We start from the raw sequence: 27,056 nt of genomic DNA on the forward strand, positions 1-27,056 counted from the left end.
AATTGTTAAGGAGATGTCAAACATTTATCTGCACACAGATTTTTTTAAAAGGCAAGATCAGTTAAAGTTGCTGTTTAAAAAAGACATATGGGATTGTGACCTTAAAGCTAAGAGGTCGAAAGTGAGGAGATTTTAAAAAAATGACATGGCCCTCAAGCTTAGTCAAGTACAGCTGATGTGATGTAGCCTTGAATCCACTCAACTGCCCACACCCAAACTCTCCCCCCATACCAAAAATTCCCTCACTCCCTTGTAAGTCAGAATTTGCCCAACTTAACCTGGAATGTATTCAATGATGTATTCAGTTTACCAGGACTGAATACTTCAAATTCCAATCTTGTTACATGGAATTCTGAGATCTTTCTGTACCCTTGCCATTGCTGTCCAGTTTTCCACAAACTGTTAAAACCTGTTTTCTTGAATATCAATCTTTTTTTACTTGCCAAAGATCCCAGCTATTTACTGCTATTGCAGCATTAGTGCACTGTCTCCAAAACATTGCTCGAACGTTATTCTTGCTCAGTCCACTTAAGTGCGTCATACCCAGGAAAACTGTTGAGTTAGAAAAGTATCAAAAGTTTAAGAACTTGTGTTTTTTGTTTCATTTCAGGCTGTTTAAACGCACATTATGTCACTTCGCAGCCAGGCAGGCATCCACAGTAGCAAATAAGGGGGTCAGTTATTACCCATATCCACCATTGAGTCAGATGATTGTGGGTTCATGTTCCCAGCTGAGATTTAAAAACTCAAAATCAAGGTTGCCACTTCAGTGTAGTTAAGGAAGTATCAAACCGTATGGGGTGCCACTTTTGAACGGACCCTCACTAACCTTTTCAAGTGGGCATTAAAAATCCTATGACCTTATTTCAAAGAAGAGCAAATGAGTTTTTAAAGTGCTGCTGTCTAACATTTATCCCAAACCATCACTATTTTTAAAAATCTGATCATTATCCTTGCTATTTTTGGTACATTTGCGTAACTGCCCAACTACGTTCGGGACACCACCCACGCCCTTCACCACCTCCAAGACTTCTGTTTCCCCGGTCCCCAGTGCCTCATCTTCAGCATGGACATCCAGTCCCTGTACATATCTATCCACCATGATGAAAGCCTCCAAGCCATCTGTTTCTTCCTCTCATGCAATCCCAATCAGTGCCCTTCCACTGACACCCTCAGCTGCCTGGCTGAACTGGTCCTCACCCTCAACAACTTATCCTTCCAATCTTTCCAAACCAAAGGAGTAGCCATGGGCACCCACATGGGCCCCAGCTATGCCTGCCTCTTTGTCAGGTACGTGAAACAGTCCATTTTCTGCAGCTATACTGGCACCATCCTCCATCTTTTCCTCCGCTGTATTGGCACCACCTCGTGCTCCCACAAGGAGGTTGAACAGTTCATCAACTTCACTAACAAACCCCATCCCCCCAACCTCAAATTTTACCTGAACCATCTGAGACACCTCCCTCCCCTTCCTGGACCTCGCCATCTCCAGTGACCAACTAACCATGGACATTTATTACAAACCTACTAACTCCCACAGCTACCTGGACTACACCTTCTCCCACCCTGCTTCCTGTAAAAATGCCATTCCTTATTCCCAATTCCTCTGCCTCTGCCGCATCTGTTCCTAGGACAACCAATTCCACCTCAGAAAATCCTAGATGGCCGCCTTCTTCAAAGATCGCAATATCCCCCCTCACATGATCGACGATTTTCTCCTCCACTTCCCGCACCTCAGCCCTTGGATCCCATCCCTCCCAACGCAACAAGGACAGAACCCCCCGGTCCTCACCTTCCACCCCACCACCAAACTCTGTATACATCGTATCATCCTCCATCATTTCTGCCACCTATAAACAGACCCCACCACTAGGGATATATTTCCCTCCCCACCCCTATCAGCATTCCGGAGAGACTATTCCCTCATCAGATCTACACCCCCTCCCCCTCCACCCGCTCCCCCACCAGCCCACACTACACACTGCATCTTCCCCTGCCACTGTAGGAAGTGCAAAGCCTGTGCCCACACCTTCCCCCTCACCTCCATCTGAGGCCCCAAATGATCCCTCCACAACCGACAGAAATTTACCTACACCTCCACCAATGTCATCTACTGTATCCATTGTATCCGATGTGGTCTCCTTTACATCAGAGAGACTGGATGTCAACTTGCGAACATTTCAGAGAACACCTCTGGGACACCCATACCAACCAACCCCATGAACCTGTGGCTGAACACTTTGACTCCCCCTCCCCCTTCACCAAGGACATGCAGGTCATTGGCCTCCTCCATCGCCAAACCCTTATTACCTGACGCCTCAAGGAAGAACGCCTCATATTACACCATGAGACCCTGCAATCACATGGGATCAATGTGGATTTCTTCAGTTTCCCTCCCTAAACATTATCCCAATCCCAAGCCTAAAACTCAGCACTGCCCTTTTGACCTGTCCATCGTCTTTCTCATCTATCCGCTCCACCCTCCTCTCCAACCTATCACCTTCACCCCCCACCTTCATCCATCTATCGTATTCTCAGCTACCTCCCCCCCCCCCCCCCAACCCCCCCCCCCCCCCACCTTCCATTTATCTCTGAGCCCCCTTGGCTCACAAGCCTCATTCTTGATGAAGGGCTTATGCCCGAAACGTCGATTCTTCTGCTCTTCAGGTGCTGCCTGACTATTTGTGCTTTTCCAGCATCATACACTCAACTCCTCCCTGTCTGGACACATGCCATGTCTCTGCAGTGGATGGTGGACTTGAACCTGGTTCCTATGTAGATATACTACCACTGCGGCATAAGAGCGATTTGCTATGCTGCACTAGTGAATTGCAAAGTGATGATGATTTAAAGGCAGGAGAGGTGGTTGGGCCATTTCCTATTGGACGTGATTATTGTTGGATCTTACGTGATATAGAAATTACCAATTGTTAAGTCTGTTGTCTGGTCTGACCATGGGCTTCTATGGGAGGAGTTGTGAGTAGACCTGGACACAATTAAATCATTCACAAATAGTCCCAGAGCTTATGACAGAGAGATATCACTCATGAATCGTCTTGAAATACAATCTTGAGGATATAGTAACAACCTGGGGTTATAGTGAATGGCCTCACACAGTGACAACCGTCCTCCTTTTGTATGAGACATGAATCACTAATGAGTTTTATCCTTAATACCCCATTTCCTCCAGTGCTTAATTTGCTGAGATTTTATAATTGGTCAAATAATGTTTGATGTTGGGGATAACCGCTCTCACTATTCCTCTGGATTTCATCCTTTTGGGGCCAGGGTGTAATAAGGTAAAGAGCCAAAGTGAGCATCTGTGGGTATGTGCCATTTCCCTCAGTCAGTTGGCTATTGGTTGTGATGGGGTTGACTTAGCGGGGAATCAGTCATGTTAGATTTGCCTTGCCTTTTTCTCTAGGTTGGTAAGTTTCTCATTGTTGACTCTGCAGTCTAGTAGCTGCAGTAGATTGGCTGACCCAGGTGGACGTCTTGATCTGGTGACTTGTTCTTCAACATTATAGCTAGGGTATTGTCAGACTCTGTACTTCCCAGTCTGTAACATGTGCTCAGTAATATCTTAATCATGTTAACTGGCTGCCCAGTCTTATCTATGATGGTGAGAGCCATAAGAGGATGCTGAGTTCAATTATCCACTTGGCACTGTCATCTGAAGATAAGTTTCCTGTATTTGGATCTGCAGTAATTGAAGATTGGGATATTCTAGGATTTTTTCTGTTAGAAGCCCTGATTATTCATCACCATCTTGAACAGGATTGAGTGTGGACTGGCTTTTTCTAGCATATTTCTATTCTTCATAGGACGTTGTTATCACTAGAATTTGTTTGCTCATTCCTAATTGTCCCTTGGACTCCATGGCTTATTGGGCCAATTCAGAGGGCAGTTAAGAATCAACCATATTGCTGTGGATCTGGAATCATGTAAACCTGGTCAGGTAAGAATTGCAGATGTTTTTTCTCATGCAAGTTCTTACAATAACTAACGCTAGTTGTCATAACTAACTTTATTTTCAAATCTTATTAATTATATTGAAGCCCACAACTGTGCATATGGGATTTGAACCAATGTCCCCAAAGCATTAGCCTGGATTTTTAATCACTACTTTAATGGCATTACAAGCATCACTAGTTTGACATCTTCATTCTCCCGGTGTCTGCGTGGGTTTCCTCCGGGTGCTCCGGTTTCCTTCCACAGTCCAAAAATGTGCAGGTTAGGTGAATTGGCCATGCTAAATTGCCCATAGTGTTAGGTGAAGGGGTAAATGTAGGTGAATGGGTCTGGGTGGATTGCTCTACAGAGGGTTGGTGTGGGCTTGTTGGGCCGAAGGGCCTGTTTTCATACTGTAAGTAATCTAATCTAATTTTATTCCAAGATGTTCCTAATGCTGTTCTGAAATCTCACAAGATGTTTTATGTTAAATGCACAAATGCACAATACTAGGTTGTTGTATCTTGTTTTGCTCCAAACATGGCTTTCGTTACTTTTTGCTGAAGCAGGAATAGTCTCTCCGTTTAATGCTAATGGAGAAAGAAGGAATGAACTGGGTCAGGAGTTTACATGTTGTGGTAGTATAAAGTTGGCTGCTTTAGTTTATTCCATCCATGTCCCTCTGCTCCTCAGACTTGGGAGTCTAACTCTCCCTTCAGTTTGTCTCCCTTAACATTGTGCTAATGGCAAACTACACAGTTGAGGGTGGCTTCATTGTGAAAATTAAAATCAATCTACTTCATTTGTAGGCATTTACTTTAATTCATTGATTGCATGTGGGCATCATGGAAAAGGCCTTGAGTTATATCCATTTCCACAAGATTCTTGAGCCCTTTGTTGGTTACTGAAGAGTCAGCCATATTGTTGGGGACCAGGAGTCAGGTCAGGTAAGGACAGTGAGTTATCTTGCCTCAAGTGACATTTGTGAACCAGTTCTTATTTACTTCGATCTTTTAGTTTCCACGTCTGGATACAAGCTTTTAAATTCTATATTTATTCAAATAACTAAGCTCAACTCACAAGTTGCTATGATAAGTTTTGAACTCCCATTTCCATATCCAGGTCTAGTTCAGTATTATAGCTGGTGTGGAACCTTTCTCTGCGTAAGAACGCAACATAATGCAGGCCTAGTTTGGTAATTCTTTCATTCAGGGATTGTTTCGCTCAGTCATAATATGAGCCAATCACTCTCAGAAGTATCCATTGAAAGTTTTTCTTCCTTCGAGTTTGATTCATTCTTTGAGGAGGAACATGGGTAATAGGTTTCTTTGACTTAATTTGATCTGAACTCATGAAATTCTGCAAGCTTCAGATTCAATATTGAGGGCTCAGATTCAACTCCAGTTAACTTTACACCTCTGTCAGTAGAATGGATAAGGATGGTGAAGAAGTTAAGGATAAATTGTGCCATGAATTTACCAGAATGTTAGTCTGTTGCATGACTAATCTGTGGAGATGGTTTACCTGAACAGGACAATATTACTGGATTGACATGAGCTAGAATTGCCTTGAGTATTCAAAGCCCCAGGCATGCCTTCCAGATGAAGCAATGATTCACCTGCATTTCAATCAATATGGAGACTGTCTATATTTGCTACTTATAATGTGATTTCCTGTACACATGGGAGACAAAATGTAGACTGGGTAACCACTTTGCAGAACACCTTTACTCTGACCATAAAAATGAGCTTCTGATTGCTTGTCACTTCTACATGCCACCATGTTCCCTGGCCAACATTTCAGCCTCAGGCCTACTGTAGTGATTCAGCGAAGACCAATGCAAGCTGGAGGAACAGCATCTGAACTTCCGCTGAGGTACCTTACAGCCCTCAGGACTCAACATTGAGTTTAACAATTTCATAACATGAATACTATGAATTTTAGGAGTGGCATGGTGGCTCAGTGGTTAGCACTGTTGACTCATAGCACCAGATACTTGAGTTTAATTCCACCTCAGGCGACTGTCAGTGTGGAGTTTGCACATTCTCCCTGTGACTGCTTGGGTTTTCTCCAGGAGCTCTGGTTTCCCTCCCACAGTCCAAAGATGTGCAGGTTAAGTGGATTTGCCATGCTAATTTGCCCATAGTGTTCAGGGATTTACAGGCTAGGTGGATTAACCATGGGAAATGAAGGGTTACAGGGATAGGGGTGGGTCTGGGTGGGATGCTCTTCAGAGGGTCGGCATGGATTCGATGGGCCAAATGGCCTGTATCCATGCTGTAGAGACTCTATGGAATCTATATTCGTTACCCACCCCACACTCCCAGGCCTTGTTCTGTATGAGTTCCTCCCAGTTCAGCCAACTCATTTTCAACTATTTATGCTTGCCGTTAGCACCCATTCAGCCTTTCTCTCTCTCCAAGTTTAATATCCCTTTGCTTCTCCTTATTTTTCTTTTGCTGTCTCTGGCCACTGTGTCCATCTATGTGATTCACTCCTTCAGTCCTCCCCACTCCCAATGCAACCTCTCATCACCAAAAATGTCAATTTTTTCCAGGTGCTTTCAGTTCTGATGAAGAGTCACTGCATCTGAAATGTTTAACTCTGCTTTTCTTGCTAGAGATGCTGGCAGACCCACTGAGTTTCACTATCACTCTTTTTGGTTTGGATTTTTGACATTCTCAGTCCTCTGTTTTATATTATTGTCTGAATGGTTTTCTGATTCTGGACTGTTACTGCTTGCTTGTGCATTCTTTTTCTCTGAGGTACTATGATTTCTTTTTTAATGTAATTTGCCAGGCCATTTCAGCTTGCATTAGGATCCAACTGCCTGGTATTACAGTTTATGAAATGAAGCCTCTCTTCATAAAAGATACAGTAACAATGTTTTCAAAAATTAGCAACAGGGAAAAGAATCCAACACACTCCTTGGTTGGCCAACCTCTACTTGCCATATCCAACAACCTTTTTCTATCTTTTGAACTGTTCACAACTAAATTGGACAATCATTGTGAACAGAAAGATTGCCTTTGCAGTACAGTTCACTGGGGAACTGTTGCTATCATAACACATTGTGAGTGTAATCCTGGGTGTTGATAAATGGCTTTTAAAAAAATACCCTGGGAGCATGCCCACAGTTATGGCAAAGTCTTATTCGGCAACATTTATAAACCACTTGATCTTCTGTCAAGTATTTGTGGTTTCTGATACCACCTGAATCTTTCATCATTGTTACACACTTAAGAGACACTTCTGTTTATTTATTACTCTGTGAAATTTGCAGAACTTTATCGTTCCAAGGGCCTTCATAAAGAGTAAATGATGCACACAAGTGTTTCTCTACAGGATTCCAGGATTGTATAAATAAACATCAGTGGCAAACTAATACTCTTGAGTAGTATTTCTGTCCAGGAAACTCTTGCAATTTATAATCATGCTGCTTCCCAGGGCTGCTACTTTATGCTTAATCTTAACTCAGCAGCTTCCAATAATATCAGGAGTTCACATTAACCCTTACCTCATCAGTCTGATGAGTGCAGTCACCGTTGCAATAACAATTGAAATTAAACCATCAGTTAAAAATGAGTTTTGCTTGTCAGTAAAATAATAGCTGGCTGCAGATGTATTGCAGAGTTACTAGCCACTTGAGGGGTCAAATCATGTCATTAATCATGAGTGCAAAGTTAGATTAGCTTTTAAAGCCTCTTGAAAGCTGAGGTGGATGGATTACACTGTTCAGATGTATAACATGTTACTGCAGGATTATTCTAAAAGCTGTAAATAAATACATTAACAAAATTGCTCTGATGTGCCAGATGCTAGATGTATGATATGAGAGAAGTTGGTCTAAAATCTGTGGGCCTTAGGCCTGAAACAATGGCATGCTGCAGCTGTACAGAGTGAAACTGTGGACTGGCAGGTTATGCTGGAGGAGAAGATAAAAATTGCATTGACAGTTAAGATATTGTGCAACTAGGGGTTGTTGCATGGGGAATGGATGCCATTCTACTTATGTCAAAGTTTTTCTCCCCTGTAAACAGAATTAGATTATTGAGAAAGTTTCAGTAAATTATTCAGCTTTCAAATCGATGATCCCAGCCAAGGACAAGAATAGCCTCATGTTGGGTTGATTTTTCTTTCTCTGGTTGGACTGACTCAAGACCTCATCATATTGACAAGAGGGATTTTCATCTGTATGCACTTGCAGTCTTCACTGTTTCAATTCTAATTATCGACCTAATTAAAAATCTCACAACACCAGGTTTATTTGGAAGCAGTAGCTTTTGGAGTGCTGCTCCCAAGCCTGTTGGACAATAACCTGGTGTTGTGTGATTTTTGTCCACCCCAGTCCAACACTAGCACGTCCAAGTCATTATCCACCTACCGCTACAACTTGGGAAAAGGAGATAAGGATCTACATCGAGACAGGCAGAGTTTGACCAACCTATTTTGTCACATCTCCATCTCTGTGATGGATAAACTTGATGGAAAATTACTCCGATCTTTATCAGTCACACTTAATAAAAGCAAAATACCACTGATGCTGGAAATCTTAAACAAAAACAGAACATACAGGTGTGTAAAAATTCCAATTCTGAAGATGAGTCACATTAGGCTTGAAAAGCTAACTTTGTTTTCAGAGTTCTCTATTTTCATTGAAGATTTCTTTAATATATTGGTGCTAATTATTACCTTGCTCTATATCTCACCACAAAGGGATGGAAATATTCAATAGATTTACCTGGGCTTCATTTTATAACTAAACACATCCAGCCTTTGTGTTCTAGCAGATTTGTTTCCACCTCTGGCACCACATTTTAAATCCAGCTGTATGTGTTGTGCACAGCATAGGGGTTCTAAGCCTTGTTTTGAAATTATAGGCATTCATTGTGTTCAACTGCTCTTAGTTCAACACTAAAAAGATATTCTGACTCAGTGTGGAGACAGTGATGAGCAATGCCTTTGTCACCTATAATTAGTTTGTAAAATGGTGCATTATCAAAAGGGGGAGATCACACTTTCACATTTGAATATATTCACCTCTGTCCTGCACAATGCTAACTCAACATCCCCACAAATCAGAGACAATGATACAGACCATGACCTTTTGTGACTGGGTCAAATAGATGACTGTGAATTTGTCATCTATTTTCTATCTCTGCCATCTCTGTTTTCATTCATTTCAAATTTCCTTTCTTTTGCTCTCACACACAGTTCCTCTGTTCAAACGAACATGCAGAAGCATCACCAGAAGTTTTGAAATGTGCACATTTTCAAAATTATTTCAAGAAGAGCAGAAAATGCTAGATACCAAAGAAAACTATTCCATGAGCAAATTGGTGTGAATGAATATGGAAAGCTAGATGCTCTACCCACCTTCAACGTAAAATTAATCTCACTGAGCCACAGAAAACATTTTCATCCAGCCATTAGCTTTTGGTAATGATTCTTTTGTACCACTTGTCTATGATTGTGCTGTGACATTGCTCTGATGGTTGTTCTCACTTATCTTCAATATCCCCATCTCGGCACTATGTTATATCCTTCAGAATTCCAATGTAAGCTGATACCATCCACATTTAGCATTACCCTCTCCAAACATTGCAATAAATAGTCAGAGAATGACATGTCTTCCTGTGAAGCTGTCAAGTTATCTTTGGTTGAGGTAGGGGGACCACATGACAGACATAACTCTTACTGTATATTTTGAGAATGGGCACTATTCATTTCCTGAACACAGAAATAAATAACATGTAACATCTTATATAGTTGGGGTACTTCTGAAAAGCTTTTGGAAAATGGAACACCAGGAAAAGAAACTATTATTAACGTAAGCAAATCTGTTTTAAGTTATGTACTCAAATGTGATACTTATGCAAAGTTACCATTTTGAAATGTAGACTTGTTTTAATTGGTATATGTCAGTGTCTAATAGCTTTAAGATAATGTGAAAAATTTGTGCATATGAATTTATGTTGGCGTGTGTGTTCTTGGCAATGAGAGGTCAGCAACAATGATGTTGCATAAGGATACAAACAGATAAGCTCGATCAGCTGTTGCTTCCAAGCGTAATTAGGTTTTCTCAGAGCCAAGAGGAACTATTAATTCGCAAGTTATGAAGTTTATCATCCTTCATAATGGAAATCAAGACTTCAAAATTTAACTTTTCCAAATATTTATTCTACAGGAACAGTTCAATGTCCTATGCATTTTGCACCCACTTCCAAAATAATGTACAAAATAAGGGTATCATTGCTAGGAAATTGAGTTTTTTTTATTTATTGCATATTATCAGGTCGGATTTAATATAGTGTGGGTAAAAATACAGTAAAGATCTCTCATTCCCATCTAAACATAACCTTAGCATACTCCATTGCACCAGGATTGCTTGTTATCACATTTTGTAACAGGTAGCTTTAAGACCTTTGAGTAAAATTGTCACGGGTTAGTAATGAGTGCAGAATTTAATATTTCAGCATTGTGGATTCATATACACTGACAGCTAGTCCAATACTGTCCATATTCACTCACTACAGCAAAGGGGTCTTCACTCTATCAGTAAAGGTCAGATTTAAAGCAGATCTCAGAAATGAGTAGTGAACTAATATATACACCCATCAGTTTAGAATGGAACTATTATAAACATAGAAGATGTACTAAGGCTTCTTAGCAGGCATGTGAACTATTAAGTAATTTTTCTTCAAAGTTGCACTGTATGATCTGTTGCTAAGGGAACATTGCACTGAAGGTGCTGTCTTGCAAATGAGGCATTATAACAAAGCCTCATCTGCCCTGTCAGATGTATATAAAAAGCTTCACAGTTGTATTCAAAATGGCACCTTTCTCATGCTTGGCCCATATTGATCTTTCAGCAATGCCAAACAATCAAATTGTTTGCTCATGTTTCATTCCTGTTGTGGGCGCTTGCAGTGGGTAAATGGCTGCTGTGATTTCTACATTATAAAGATGACAGCACTTTAAAAATACTTTGGCACACCTTAAGGTCATTAAAAAGGCTTTACGAGAAAGAAAGATGGTTCTACGTTTTGTTAATTCATTAATGAGGTGCGGACATCACTGGCTATGCCATGGATTGCCCTGATTGTCCTAGAGAAAGTGCTGGTGCATTGTCGTCTTGAATTGCTGCAGTCCACGTGGTGTGGGGACACCCACACTGCTGTTCAGGAGGAGTTCCAGGATTTTGACCCAGCGACAAAGAAGGAATGACAATATATTTCAAAGTCAGGACAGTGTGTTACTTCGAGAATAGCTTGTAGATGGCAGTGTTCCCAGGCATCTGCTACCTTTTGTCCTTCTAGATGGTAAAGACAGTGTTGAAGAAACTTGAGTGAGTTGCCAAGGGTCCTAAACTATCTGACACTGTACCCTTCCACCTGACTGCAGGAAAGTTGTATTTTGACGTTAGATACACAACTGTTGCATAACAGTTATAACTGAAACCAGCTTTTCTCCCAGTTTTTGCAAATGTTGGTTCCAGTTGCGTACTTTCTGCTGTATTTAGACTTCCATTATGTAGTGAGGATGGTGCAGCTGGAAACAGTTGGTATGGATGTTGGAGAAGGTCAAACTACACTAGTTGTCTTTAGTGACATGGGCTGCTTGCAGCACAGTCAACCCATTTTCATCAACTCAAGGTCCCCAATATCAGCATTTTTCCCCTCCCTGGCACACAATCAACCATGCCAGCATCTGCCTAACTTGTGCGCTCTCTCTCTCTGTGCCCTGTATCTACCTATCCACTCACCCCTTTCCACTCTCAACCCCTGCCATCAGTAAGTGTACCACCTTTTCCTGGGTGCTTCTGGTTCTGAGGAAGGGTCACTGGACTCGAAAGGTTGACTCTGCTTTCTTCCCCCACAGATGCTGCCAGGCCAGCAGAGTGTCTCCAGCAATTTCTGATTTTGCACCAGCTGCCTTGTGCTCGTTTGGTTCAGAAAGCTCTGGTTAATTGATGATCAAGGAAAGACGGCTTGAAGTGAGGTGATGAGACGGCGGGCCTCTTTCTGTGCTGTTTAACAACTCTGACTTGGGAAAGGGAGGATTTATGAAGGGAGCTGTCTGGGTGGCAGGGTTTGTCTCTAGGGCTCCCCCTGCAGTTGGAAAGCGGAGAATCGGCTGCCACTCTTCTTGACGTCTCCCTAATTTCTAGGAATGCCCCTTCCGCGTTACTATATTTGGAGGTGACTTTTATTTGGGGGGGGGGGGGGGTAGAAAAAGCCCATTCAATACAACCCGGGCTCTAAGGCAGTTACATGCACAGCCGACTTTAAAACATTGGTTCTCGCAACAAAACGTGTCAATATCAGTAGCGATCAGGAGGCGATATATTTAATATTGGCAACTGGAGGATAACGATTCAGGTCCTCGGGGAAATAATTCAAGCAATGGGCTTTTTTTTAAAAAAAAAGTTTTTTTTTGTTTTAAATTCCGACTGTCTCTCTCACATCCCCTTCCCTTCCAAATCCTGACCCCCTCTCCCCCCGCCCCCCAAAACCAGACCTTGGGGGCGGGAGACCTGGTGGCGGAACCTGGTGGCGTGACCATGAAGAAATCTTCTTTCAGCAATGTGATCTTCGAGAGAGAGAGAAAAAAATGCCCATAATGACTCAGGGTTTGCTGTGAACGAGCGGGCGAGAGAGAGAGAGAGAGAGATCACTCGTGTTCTGCGGTATGAGGGAGGGGAGAGGGGAGGGGAGGAGGAGAGGAGAGGAGAGGGGAGGAGAGGAGAAGAGGGGAGGGGAGTGAGGGAGGGGAGTGGAGTGAGTGAGGGAGGGAACTGACGCCGGAGCTTCGAAACTTCTCAATCCGCGCAAGTGAGTACTCTGTTTGATTTTTGAGCGTTCTCGCCCCATTCATAAGCGTCTGTCCTGCTCAGCAAAAAGAATAGTGGGGACTGGGGTGAGGGGGAGAGTGTTGGCACTGGGACACGTGCGGTTTTAGCATGTCTTAGTTTTAACGTGGCGATATAATAGGTGGAAATCATGGAAGGGCGGGGGAGGAGGTGAAAATGAATGCGTTTGTTTTTTTTTATTGTGAATAAAATAAGTCAGGACAGATCTGGACGTAACATTGCAGTAACATTTATTCACATTCTGGCTGCAAGACGCTCTGAGACAACAGATGGGACCAGTTTCTTTATTTTTACGTGAATGCCATGTAAATCTATGACATTTCACGTAGACACTGACTAGACTACTGGTGGTCCCTTGGTTATGATCAAGTCTGATGTAGGTAGGATCCTGTCGCCCAAGTACAATCGTGGTGTGTGTGTCCGTGTGTGTTTTAAAACGGCGAACGCAGTGGGAACAAATATAATATTCCAGTCTGTTACTCAATGCCGACCTTTTGGAAGTTGCGTAAACAGATCTGTGGTGTAGCAGATTTATTAAGACTTCCTATCTCGAAATTCTGACAAACGCAGAGTCTTTCTTACAACGCCACTGATTAAATAAACATAAATACGCCTGTCAGGCGCTGATCCTTGGGGGGGGTTGGGGGGAGAAGAAAGCCAGAGGCGCAGTTAACGTGTGAAATGAATGTGCGAAATTTAATTTACACGATTAACGTGCGAAATCTAAAACGCGAAATTAACAAGGCGCCAGTGATTAACAGGTGGCATTAAAAAAAACGGGAAATTGACATGTGAAGTTAACACGTGAAATTTACATGTGAAATTGAACATGTGACATAAATATGTGAAATGCTCTGGCAGCCCCGGTTCCAAATTGACAGCCCTGTCAATTTCCCAAACCGAGACCGGACTAACTAGGTTCGCTGGATTTTCTCTTTTTAAAATTTGGGGTGGGGTGGGGAAAGAGAAAAATTAATAGTCGGCTAATCAAACAATTCAGAGAGGTCCAGGCACTTTAACAAATTTGTAAACAACCGGAATAAATAATGGGTGCATTTAAACAGCTCGGTGATACTGTGAGAATCGCTGCTGCAAACCGACGTGAACATATTCCGCTTTACCAACTCTGTAAAGAACGCCTGGAAATAATCTTTAAAGTGCAACAGTCGACAATGGTTTGAAATATTCGCTGCGTGTTAGTTACACAATCGATACAGTTTCAGTTTCAGAGGAATGATGTCCCCTGCTTCAGTAACAAGACGGTGTTTAGTATTTGGAATGTGTACAATGCGTGTGAGCGATAAGATATCGCACTGAAGACGAGCAGCAGCAGTCTCTAACCCTCCCTTCGAGATTCGGTTGTACAGATGCAAGTTGGGTCGGCTGACTGCCTCGGAAAACTATTTGACAACTCGCTCGTGTGCCGAGGACTGAAGACGCGAGGCAGATGGATTTTGTGTGTGTGTGTATTGGGGGCGGGAGTTGGATGGAGGTGGGAAGGGGGTTAAAAGGGGTAAACCGATAATGGGAGTGAATCCTGGAGCGGGATTTTGAGGGCGAGATGAGATGTTTAACAGGAACCAACTGGCCCGCAAAGTCCCGCTTTTGGACTTCACGTACTCGTCTGCAAGTTTAAACATGGTTTGTGGTCTGTTACTTGAGTATCCCAGGAGTTGAAAATGCTGTGAACAATCATTTAACTTCTGGGTATAGCTTTCTTTTAAAAACAACGTGACAAGGAGCAAGTAACTCACCGATGAATGGATATTATACGTCTTTATAAATGAATAGGACTTTCAAAATGTCAAACTTTCTTTTATTTTAACCAAGATTTAGCATTGCTATTTAGTTATAACTTCCATAATATTAAACTGCTTGTTAGCGATGATTGAGCTGCTCTTTCCAATTATTAACTCAGGAAAAGTTGCATTTCGCTTTTAAATCGCCATAACCTAAATGTTGCTGTATTCTCAAACGGCCAAATAACTCAGTAATTACCAATGTTTTACATTTTTTAAAGAAATTTTTGCCCTTTCTAAAACAAAATATGAAAGAAATGTCCTTGAAATATTTAATTGACGAAGTTGAGTTGAGAAACTGTCACTCTTGGGTCGGCCAGAGATTGCGAAACAATCTTGGTACAAAATGGGGTGAGCGTCAATATAGCTATATGTCTTTGGCACCCGTTCGATAAATAGCCCAGACTGAGTGCGTTTCAGAGTACACACGGTTCCGCAGGGAAAGTGAGGGACTTTTGGGGGCAGGTGTGTTTCAGTTACACAATCATAATGCCCCTAAAAATCCTTATTGTTCCTGCAGTAATCATCCATGGTATAACATTGGGCAGAATGTTAGCGAAAGGCGTTGTTATTTTGATAGTTTTAACTTCTACGTTTCGGGTTTCACAAATTATCTGCGTTACTCAGCCATCGAGATATTATAATGGGAACAACATTTTAAAATCCTATTCAAAGTGCTCAGAAATACTCATGTTTCAGTTTTGTCAATATTTTGAGTAACAACATTTTAAGATATTCAATCATAAAATCAACATCATTGCAATGTAAAAATCTAGTGCAATTTAGGTAAATTTATGTTCCCTTTCTAAGTTTGTTTCTTGCATGCCAGCCCCCATGAGGGACTAGCTTCAATTTTATGACTTTTTTTTAGTAATGATCATAGGTTCATAGCTGACGCAGTAATTATAAATTATACTACCTTTGTGTTTAAAATGAGGGGAAAATAGAGACAAATGTCCCTCCTTCATGAAAACTAAGGATCACCTACAAAAAGTACCTATTTTTAAAACAGTTGCTGATCTAATAAGAGAAAAAAAGACTTACATTGACAAAGCAATTTTCACAATGACTGGACCCCACAGTGTTTACACACTTAATGGAGTTCTTTTGAGGTTAACTGTTGTACTGGCTGGCACATCTTTGACATTACAAGAATTAAGGAAGCCCACAGGCCAGTAGAGACAGGACTGAATAGGATAATTTATTTCAAAGATCTCATTAATAAGTCTTCTGCTTCAGAATTTTGCCACAGGAAATAGAGCATTTTGTTTTTGTTCAAAAGTGGTCTCTGTTGATTTATTTCCTAACAAGACTTTTTTTAAGTCACTGAATTTTGTTCTTCATTCAATGTTTTCCATCTGGCATGAAATTTGAGGGAATTGGTCATATTCCTGAGTAATCGGTGTACTGTGTTTGTGATTGCTGTGTGGGCTGGGTCCCAGTACAGCTGCCACCCAGATAGTTTATCAATAGTTGACAGAGGGATGTGAAAGAACATCAACAAACAGGAATTAGTTGTGTGGCACCAGCAAATTTCATAAGCAATATGCTAAGTGAAAAAAGTTGATGTTGACTAGTTCATATGCATAAAGTGCACATGCTTTTCCACATATTCTAATGTGTATTTTAAGCTTATGTAAGTATACATTAGCAGAGTGTTACTGCCATCTTCAACTTATAACATCTAATAAGTGCCAACCTCTCAATATTATGTAATTGTAGTTCCAAACTTTAAACAAATATTGCTGCCAACTTGCATAAAACTTAAATTTTTTTTGTTTAAGGTAAATATTGTATTCTTAATATATTTCAGTTTAACAAGTAGCGTATATTGCAATTCGTTTTTATTTAATATTTAAAGCTTTAGTTTACACAAATGTAAAATGAGGAATTGGTTTAGGTTTAATTGTGCTGCTCACAGCAGACATTTTGCAAGTGACTTTTCCTAGTTATTATTGATAATAGAGGTCTGTGACCTAATGATGTCATTAACACAATTAATCTACCTGAGAGAAACTGCACTTTGAAAATATTGTGTAAAGGTATGTTCTGTTGAATCTGGTATAAAGACCCTAAAATCAAGGTCTAGGATAGTACATCTATTCCAGGTTTATTACAAACAAAACTTCAGATGAAAAGTTAAGTAAATCAACAAGCTTTTCTTCATGCGCCATGAATTTTGGCAGGGTTGGAAAATTGCTGTTAAAAGCAAAAGAATAAACGGATTTTGTGAATGCTCTTTTTTTAAATATAAACCAAAATGAACAGAAACTAAAACGTGATTTATCAGGCAGAGGCTCCAGATGCAGTCTGCAAATGATGCAAGTCTAGTTTGCAGTGACCTTTGCACTTGGCAATTGATTAATTTGTCAGTAAATACGATTGATAGACACTGCAAGCCTATGCTTACTTCAACTGCAAATGCTATTGTCTGATTGGGTCTGAAAAAAGGTTAGAGCAAATCTTTCTTCATTCTCTTGCTCTGTGTTCACTGAATATTTTGTTTTGAACTGCCCCTCTCAATTCAGCTGCAGTAAATGCAATGATTGTCTGTCTCTTGCTGTTCAACAGAATTCTGTGCCAAAATCTGAGTTGGTATTTGGTAAAATGAGAGGAAGAATGTGCTGGAAATAGTTAATATTAACTAAATAATCCAAGACATCTGAATGGCAGTGTATGGACAAATAGAGGGGATATTATTTTAATTACCTTGTTGGACAAATTTTATTTACTAGAATATTAAGAGGGAATGTTATTTAAGACTCAGTCATTATCAGGAGCCAGTATCCAGTTTCATAGTCAACCTAATTAGACTGTTACATGGACTGTCAAATATTACAACTATTTTCCTAATAATTATAACTTTCACTTAGTATAACTTTTACTTCAGTATAATTAAGATTTCATGTATAAATTTTTAACTCCCCTAAATAATACTCTGAGCTGATCATATGACAGTGTGAGTAAGGTCACAATAACTCCCTTTTTAAGTTAATGAGGAATAAATTACTTATTTTTAAATTTCTTTGTTTGACCTGGAGGGTTCAATTTATTTTTGACTCAAGTTCACAGAGAGGGTACACATGCCACTGGTATTGGTATCCTTGTTGTAATGCTGCCATTGTTCAGTGTTATATTTGTATTTTGTAACAATGTTTGCAGTCACAATATTGCCACTGCTTTTTATGTAGATTCGATTCAATGGATGAAGGCTGATCCCAACAAATAGATGAACATGATACTTCCTGGCTACTTGTGTCATGGGGAATTGGCTTTGCTGCTTCTCTGATTCTGCTAAGTTTGAATACATCAGAGCATTGATTGAAAACTTCTGAAGGGATTAGAGAGACATAAGCTTCAATCAATGAATGTAACTACAGTATAAATAATGTGCTACGTTGTAGTGGTATTTGGAGATAGAAAACCCAGTATAGATACCACTTAACCTGCTTGAGGGTGGGGAGGCTGGGGAAACACTCATGTTGCCCACATCTTGACTATTTTGCCAAACTCAGTTGCAGAGAGACTAGTAATTGAACGTTCCCCGGAGGAATAGCTGATGCTTCATTCGCACTTTGTACATGAAAATCTTAAATGTAAAACATAAACACAGAGCATAAATGTTGAAACAGACTAGCTGGGCTGAAGGACCTGCTTAGATATCATTTAACTGTGTCCCTTTGCTTCATAAAATGAATAATTTTGATTGGAATGGGAAACCTCCACACACCTGACATCAGTCATCAAGATATCATTCTGAACTAGCAGCAGGATTGACTAAAGAAGCATTGTGTAATTAAATACTGTAACAAGATGCATGGGCTCCCCTCAGGCACCAGCATGGGCAGAGCAAAGAAAATAGTTGCACTGGCTTTTTATTTGTATCAAATATGGTAGAGGCTGTTTAACTGCTTTCCTGGGTGATAAATTCTGAATGGCAACATTCACAGATAATATCGTGACAGAAAAAAAGTCAAAGATAGTTTCTCAGTTCCAAATTTATTATTGCCATTGTGTGAAGTACATTTATTAGATTATAAAATAATGAACATGCTCATCTGTAAATATTAGGCAGTTTTGCGCAGGAGTTAGAAAACAAAACCTCTTTCCCAAATAAGAGGTTTTCTTTTGTGCAGCCAGTCACTTGCCCTTGTATATACTGAGGATGTTTACTGTGCACAGAGCAGCAGCAAATAGACTTATTATTATAGTTCACGGACGTGAGCATCTTTGGATAGATCTGCATTCATTGCCCATCTCTAATTGCCCTTGAAAAGATGGCAGTAGGCTGCTTTCTGGAAGTCCATGTGGTGTAAGTGCACCCCCAACGCTGTTAGGAAGGATGTTCCAGGATGTGTACCCAACAACTTGAGGTAGCAATAATGTTTCCAAGTCTGGATACTGAATGGTTTGAAGACAGTTTTGCAGGTGGTGGTGTTCCTGTGTATCTGGTCAATAGGATAGGGGCTGTTCAGCAATGGTAATTCCACTGAATGTCAAGGTAAAATGGTTAGATACTGTCTTGTTGGAGGTGATCATTGCCTGCAACTTGTTTGGCACAAATGTTACTTGCTGCTTACCAGCCCAAGTTGTCCATGTCTTGCTGCATATGGACTTGGGGTGCTTCAGTAACTGTGGTGTAGCAAATGGTACTGAGCATTGTATAATCATCAGTGAACATCTCCACTTGTGATCTGACAATGGAAAGAACATCATTAATGAGGCAGATAAAGGCAGTTGACTGAGGACATGTTGCACCTGTCACAGTGTATTCAATTCTTTTATATCCAGCAAAGAAACTGTGAGTTGACTCAATAATAAACAATAATATCTATTTAACAAAATACTATACCAATAAAATACACTATAAACTAATAATTCACATTATAAATATAAACAAATATCTTGTGCTTTAACTTGACTCTGATCTCCAGCATCTGCAGTCCTCACTTTCTCCATCCAGAGTTGTGTGTGGTGCAAGAAAAGCACAGCAGGTCAGGCAGCATCCAAGGAGCAGGAAAGTCAACATTTCAGGTATAACTCCTGCTCCTCGGATGCTGCCTGACTTGCTGTGCTTTTCCAGCACCACACTCTCGACACTTAACTCTGGATGGTCATATACCACCACACCACATCTTGGCCTTGATCCACATAGTGGTGATTGTCTGGTCTTCTCCTCCCCAGGAGTCCTGGAGTGTCTTCTCTTCAGTGTTTATTCGCAAGTTAATGCCATGAGTGTGGTATTGCGGTGATTCAGATACTCCAAATCCCTCTTGGAAGGGTCTTCACCATTCACCAATGGATCGAACAGGCTCAATCACCCTGATCGATTGAGTGACCAGGGGTTGGCATGTTGATGGCAGGATGATCCTTAGGCCTCCATTCCTGGAGGCATTGGATGCATGTAGCCTCCTCCAAATAAGGGTATGAGGTATCCGTGTCTGGTGCACACCTCAGTGTGTCCGATTGGTCTGAGGATGACATTCCATTGACCCTATTCAAATCCAAATTCAGGTATGAATTGTCGGGTTTGCAGCTACCAAGTTTGTTGCAAACTGCCTGTTGGGAGCTGCAGTTTGTCTGGATTCTGCAGCATGTTCATTAGCATAGTCACTTTGGTCAAGGCAGGTTTCCATTTCCCAGCATGCTTTAGTCCTTGCTCATTTTTCATCAAATCCATCATAAACTTTATCATTTTGAGCAGCCTGTCTGGCCATAGACACTGGTTTGAAGAGCATGGGGCTAAGCTGATTGATGTCTAACAACCCCAAACATCTTCCTTTCTGTGTTAGGTATGACTACAATTAGTGGAGAGCTTCCCCTGCCCCCCCACCCACCCCCCAATTTCCATTGATTCCCAATTTTGCCAGGACTGTTTTTGAAATATGAAGCAATTGCACAAAAAAGTTGGAAGTAAAAGGATGATACAGGAAAAGAAGAGAGAGCTGTGAGGATTAGAAAAAAAACATGGAGTCAAATAGGAAGAGAAAACCAACAAAATGGTACAGATAAAGTGAAATCAGCAGAAAAATTAGACAAGGAATAAAATGAGATAAAAATAGAATGAAATAAATATCAACTCCAAATACATAAAATATACACAGCAAGTGATGGTGGGCAGAAAAATACAAAAGCAAATGTCACAAATTAAATAACTACAAGAAATACATATGAACAAATGGAGTAGAAAAGTTATATGTAAAATGGCAACAAAATATGACACAACAGTAACTTATTCCATATGTGAAAACACTTTCAAAATAAATGTACTGGGAAGAATTCATAAAATGAAATACTTATGGCAAGTTTTATCAGGTAATTAAAACCAAAGTCACCACGAAGCTCCCATTACTTTAGAATAAAACTAATAGTATTTACAAAAGCCAGAGCTGATCAAGGTCTGGTATATGCTTGAGTGTGTGAGCACAGTAAAAATATAATTTTCCATCTTGCAGTAAACTGCTCAGGAATGTGAGATCATTCTTGCTCATCGCGTAAATGCATTTAAATGATCAATTCACTGGTAGATGTCATACAGTTACATGTGGCAAATTGAATGTCTTTTAATTACATTTTTATATAAGGTTAAGCAAGTGATGCCATATGATCCATAGTATTGTTCTGCTGCCATGGCATGACTTTTTAAAAATTCATTTGTGGGAGGTGGGAGTCACTGGCTGGCCAGCATTTATTGCCCATCCCTAGTTGCCTCTTGAGAAGGTGGGGGTGAGCTACCTTGAACCACTGCAGTCCACCTGCTGTGGGCTGACCCCATAATGCCATTAGGGAGGGAATTCCGGGATTTGGATGCAGCGACAGTGAAGGAAAGGCAATAGAAGTCAGGATGATGAGTGGCTTGGAAAAGAACATGAAGCTGATGGTGTCCCCATATAGATGAGATGTCCTGTTTTAATACCCAAAGGTCTACTTACTGTAAGTGAACACAACCTAAGGTCAAATTTAATTTAATTGCTCTTGGGTATATCTTGAGTTTTAAAAATAAGGGCCAAATAGCCTCCTTTCTGCTATAACATTCTAGAATTCTAGGCAATAATTCTTATTGCTGAAGAAGTTTCTTTATAAATTTTGGAGCTATTATGAACTCGCATGTGATAGAAGAAACCAACAATAAATAATTGGAAACAAAAGCAGGAATTGCTAAAGAAACTTCACAGTTCTGGCAGCACCTGTGGAGAGAAAGCAGACTTAGTATTTTGAGTCCGGTGACTCAAATTCGTAATAAATAATTGGCATTCTTTGTACTTTCATTCTATTTGTGATTAAGTATTAGGCAGAAATTATTGTGGTTGAATTATAACAGGTGTATGTTGAGTTACTTTCTTATTGATGCAAGTATAAGCGCTAGTGAAGCCGGGTGTTTGTTAGCTTAATTGGCTAGATGAATGGTTTACAATACAAAGTGACACCAACAATGTAGGTTCAATTCCTGTGCTAGCTTAGGTCACCGTGGAAGTCCTGCCTTCTACAATCTTGCCTCTAACCTGGGGCATGGTTATCCTCAGGTTAAACTCACCACCAGTTGTCTCTCTCTAATGAGAGAGAGCAGCCCTTTGGTTCTCTAGAACTATAGTGACTTTACCAGTGTAGTAGCCATGGTATTAGTATGGGAAACACAGAGGATTTAGACTCTGAAGTCAGGGTTGAGTAAATCTTAACTAGACCACATCATGTGCATATGTAATTCAGTTGTCATTGTATTATTGTGCCTTATTGTTATTTGAATAATTAAATAGCAAATTGCAAGATGCTGGGAAATAAAGTTGATTTGGAGCACAGGGGTATCTAAACAGTATAGGGTAAGGAGCTGGGCCAAAACCTAAGACACAATTTGTGGAATTACATTTGACAAACTTACACAGTCAGTCACCATTTGAATTTATAATTGACAGGTAACATTTGAAAAAAGGTGACAAAAAGAAGTAACTTTATTTTTGTAGACATGAAATAGTGGAAACAATTGTGTGCCAAAACTTCTTTCTCCTGGCAATCTGAGCTGGGCTGTGGTTTCTCACGGGACTTGTATAAGTCCTAACAGGTTATATGGGAATTACCTGGGAAATTTCCCAGGAATGTTTACATTTTCTGATGGTCTGATACCCTGATGCCTTTTGCCTTCCTTGAATTCAAGTGCAGAGACTCAGCAAGTCCAGAAATTTGGGCCAGATAAATGGGGTTCACCTTCATATTTAATCCTGGAAATACAAGATAGTTTAATACTGGTCTAATAGCAATGTAATTCAACCAATCCTACATCCATCATCTTCCCCCTGACCATCTAACTACCTGTCAACTCAAGTAGCAAACCCCCCCCCCTCCCCCCACCCCCAAACAGGTCATCTGAATACTCAACCACCCACCAACTTACTTCACCCACTCAATCACCACATAACCACACTCATTCTCTTGAAGACTTGGGCTTTTAAAAGCTTACCTGAATACAGCACCCCAGTTGTTTTAATTTTTTAAAAAAGGGAGTGTGTCCACTCTGTCCCTTCTCTTACACTAGATTGATTTAACCTGGAGATGTTGTATTGCCTAGTCCTGGCTCTGCTGGCATCTGAAGATCCTGGAAGATATGGCATCACCAGGTCAGTATAAACTTTGTGGGCAGTAGCAACATATCCAGATGTTTTAGGCTCTTATGGTTTTGAGAAACTGTGGTATTTTAATATAACAAAATGTACAATAGCTAGCTTTTCACTTGTGGTGCTATAACCTTCATTACTTAGGATCCATCCTTAATTCTCTATGATGCCCATGGATGTGCAAAATGTTTTTGTTCACTAACCTTTTTTTTAGGTAGGTAAAATTCTTTCCTACTTTTCTTTTTACAAAATATAACATTTTGTAAAGCTGTGCTATTGCAATTTTAAAGTTCAGTGCCTTCAAGGACATAGCTTACATACCTGCATGAGAGAGATGAAGTTGACCAGAGCTGTCATCCCTGATTGTTATTCAGCAGGCCCTGAAAGAAGAATGCGTCTGTGATTGCCTGTGCTTAATGGATGAATATGGAGCTATCTTAAATGCTGGAGGCTTCCTATTGAATAGTCCATTGATACTTGTTTTTCACATACTTGCATGTTTCTCGTAGTGCCAGTGACAAGAGTGGACTCACCTCTGCCTCCTGGTTAGCACTGATATCCTAACTTTGGTCAATAGTTAACATTGTCTGTTTTGCACTAATCAGACACTCCTCAATGAAGCAATGCAAGGAAAATAGTCCCTTTTTTTGCTATCTGATTTTGCTTATAAAGTAGATTTGCTAAACCCTACCTCTCAATCGGTTGGTTCCACATTATAAGTACAATTTGTCCTTGATCATGTGGAACTAATTTTTGATTCAAACACATTACACAAAACCCTTGAGTTAAATAAACCAGAGCTCCTTAGTGGTAAGAAGGGTTTCACTGTCTGGGAATCAGTGGAAAATCCAACTCATATAGCAGCTTTTTTCTGAGAGTTGGATTTTCTCGTGCTTAGTGATGTTCCTGTGCTCTCAGCTTGTAATTAAAAGTTAAAAATCTATAGGGAGCCTTAGTATTGCCTTTACATTTAATGCCAATGATTTGTTTTGTAGCAGTCAGTCATTGTGGTGCTAGTTCTGAAAATCAAGGACTGGGATACTTTTCTCCAAGGCACTGATAAATGGCAATATGTTGGGAGTTCATGTCCAAAGCTGCTGTGTTCCATTCCAGATTCTGCATAAATGAACTGCAGAATCCACGTGGAATGGATGAGTGATCTGTCAGCTAATTAGTCCTGGCTGTGACTCAATGGTAAATGCTTCAAGTGAACCTACTTGTCTAAGACACCACTTTATTGGAAAATATTGGTTTCCTCACATTTTGAACAAAATGTGTGTACGTGTAGGGTGAAGTCCTTATTTATTTGTTAGTTAAATAAACTATGTATTGATCGTCTGATTTGTTTAGATTAAAATCTCTTTCAAACAAAATATGAATTTAAATATTTCCACTGCAAATGATTGCAAAGTTAGCCAATGATTGTTAGTAGATCAAAGCGCAACAATATTGATTGCTTCAAGCTTTCACTCCGTTTTGATTTCCTTGCCTTCATGTAAGTACAGACTACGATCGTGGGGTGGCACGGTGGCTCAGTGGTTAGCACTGCTGCCTCACAGCGCCAGAGATCCGGGTTCGATTCAAGCCTCAGGTGAATGTATGTGTGGAGTTTGCACATTCTCTCCGTGTCTGCGTGGGCATCCTCCGGGTGCTCTGGTTTCCTCCCACAGTCCAAAGATGTGCAGATCAGGTGAATTGGCCATGCTAAATTGCCCATAGTGTTAGGTGTATTAGTCAGGGGTAAATGTAGGGGAATGGGTCTGGGTGGGTTACTCTTTGGAAGGTCATTGTGAACTTGTTGGGCCAAAGGGTCTGTTTCCACACTGTAAGGAATCTCATGTAAAGAGACAGTCAGCTTTTATAGATAGAGGATTCTGGATTAGTGGTGCTGGAAGAGCACAGCAGTTCAGGCAGCATCCAAGGAGCAGCGAAATCACGTTTCGGGCAAAAATAAGTACAATTTCAATTGTTTGAGTGAAACAAATATGATTTATAAAAGCAAAATTGTAATTTAAGTATCATCACATTTGACAAACCTTGACAATTGTTGATTAGAATGAACTATAAATTCACAAATAAAATTTTAAAGAAGATGTATGAACATATTGTAACGTATTGCAATTTGAAATAGCATGATCAACCCAGATGTATTGTAATAAACTATTTATAGATCTGAAAACATGATTATGTGCAAATGACCATGGTTCAAAATGAAATGGTTTCTATTGAAGTACTAACAGTGGTTGGATCAATAGGTTGCTGGTTTCCTCCTGAAACTCCATCTAAAGCCATAAAGATCAATTATGTGACAGATTTCACATGCATTCCATGTGGTTTCTGCAGTGGACCTATGCAGGATCTGAAGTTGAATGGTACAGCTTTGAATACCCATTGTCACTACATTTTCATTTCCTGTTGCTTTAGAGTTAAATATCCTATTGCTCAATTTCTGGAACTAACTCTAGCGTAACTGCAATGAGTACAATGTGAACCTTTAAAACTTTGGGATTAAAGTTTAATACATTCTCAGGCTGCTTTCACATTTTTAACTTTGTCACAAGCTGACTGCATAGGATCATTTTGAAGCACAGAAACTGTCCACATGCGAGTTGGATTTTTCACAGATTGCTGTACTGTGCTGTGAGGGGATCTCATTGGATCTGGCCTGTCATTATTTCGTACTGTAACCCTGCTTATACAGTAGTGGCACTGGGAAGCAAAACCTTTTTCCATGAAGAAGTAATGGCAGAAAATTCAGTGGGTTAATCTCTCAGCTGGGATCTTGCCTTGTGCATATTGGCTGTCACATTTCTTACATTACAACAGTTGCCATGCTTTAAAAATGCTCATTTGGCTACAAAGTGTTTTGAGAGAAAGTGAGGGCTGCACAAAGTGTTTTGGGCTACAAAGTGTTTCTCCATATCCTACTTGCTTTGTTGACGTGTGGCTGAGAGATAAAGAAGGGAGTTTAAGGCTTGTAAAACTGAAGCTACTTCCAGAATCTCCCTGGCTTATTAGAGATGGGGTGGCAGGCAGTTAGGAGAGGGAGGTGAAGGATGGGGAGCTCCAGGGTGGCACCGTGGCTCAGTGGTTGGCACTGCTGCCTCATTGTACCAGGGACCCGGGATAGATTCCAGCCTCTGGCGACTGTCTGTGTGGAGTTTGCACATTCTCCCCGCATCTGTGTGGGTTTCCTCTGGGTTCTGTGGTTTCCTTCCACAGTCCAAGGATGTGCAGTTTAGGTGGATAGGCCATGTTAAATTGCCAATAATTCCCAGGGATGTGCAGGCTAGGTTGGTTGGCCAGTACATGTCTACCCATCAGCCTCTGAGCAGTTTCTCAGAGGAAGCTTACCCGAGAGATTTCCCCACCCTGTTCCTAAGATGTTGACATAACAACATGCTGCTCTACTACCTGATTACTGCTTGGTGTAGGTTCAGCGCTGAAAATGTGTTGCTGGAAAAGTGCAGCAGGTCAGGCAGCATCCAAGGAGGAGAATCAATGTTTCAGGCATGAGCCCTTCTTCAGGAAGGAGGGCTCATGCCCGAAACGTCGATTCTCCTGCTCCTTGGATGCTGCCTGACCTGCTGCGCTTTTCCAGCAACACATTTTCAGCTCTGATCTCCAGCATCTGCAGTCCTCACTTTCTCCTTGGTGTACGTTTACCCAAGGCACCTCTTTGACAGCAGCCTCTGCATCAGCCCGCACCGATAGTGGTGCTGCTAAGCTGCTGGTCCTCGGAATCAGTCACTCTTTGGGGTGGACCATCCTCCTCAATTAGTCCCAGTGACTGATGATTACATTGGCTGGCTGCAGCAAAATGGTTGA

General features: G+C 40.8%; 2 long non-coding RNA genes across 3 annotated transcripts in view; one reads left to right on the forward strand and one right to left on the reverse strand.

Moving 5' to 3' along the window:
* The first annotated feature begins 12,715 nt into the window (after window positions 1–12,715).
* The window catches only part of LOC122547847 (uncharacterized), a 46,131-nt gene continuing 31,790 nt past the window's right edge, over window positions 12,716–27,056 (forward strand). Inside the window, exons 1-2 of one of the 2 annotated variants that reach the window (XR_015760536.1) lie at window positions 12,743–12,785; window positions 23,150–23,231. This is a non-coding gene — a long non-coding RNA (uncharacterized LOC122547847). Of the gene's footprint in view, window positions 12,786–23,149; window positions 23,232–27,056 lie in introns of both variants that reach the window. The other variant, XR_015760535.1, reaches the window with a different exon arrangement.
* LOC122547848 (uncharacterized) lies at window positions 18,606–23,756 on the reverse strand. The gene is made up of 3 exons (XR_006311105.2): window positions 23,550–23,756; window positions 22,741–22,835; window positions 18,606–19,316 (listed from the first exon to the last, which is right to left on the reverse strand). It is a non-coding gene; the product is annotated as an uncharacterized LOC122547848 (long non-coding RNA).

Source organism: Chiloscyllium plagiosum, unplaced genomic scaffold (genome assembly GCF_037043375.1).
Source record: "Chiloscyllium plagiosum isolate Xiang-an unplaced genomic scaffold, Cpla_swu_hap1 HiC_scaffold_20, whole genome shotgun sequence".
NCBI classification, from domain to species: Eukaryota; Metazoa; Chordata; class Chondrichthyes; order Orectolobiformes; family Hemiscylliidae; genus Chiloscyllium; species Chiloscyllium plagiosum.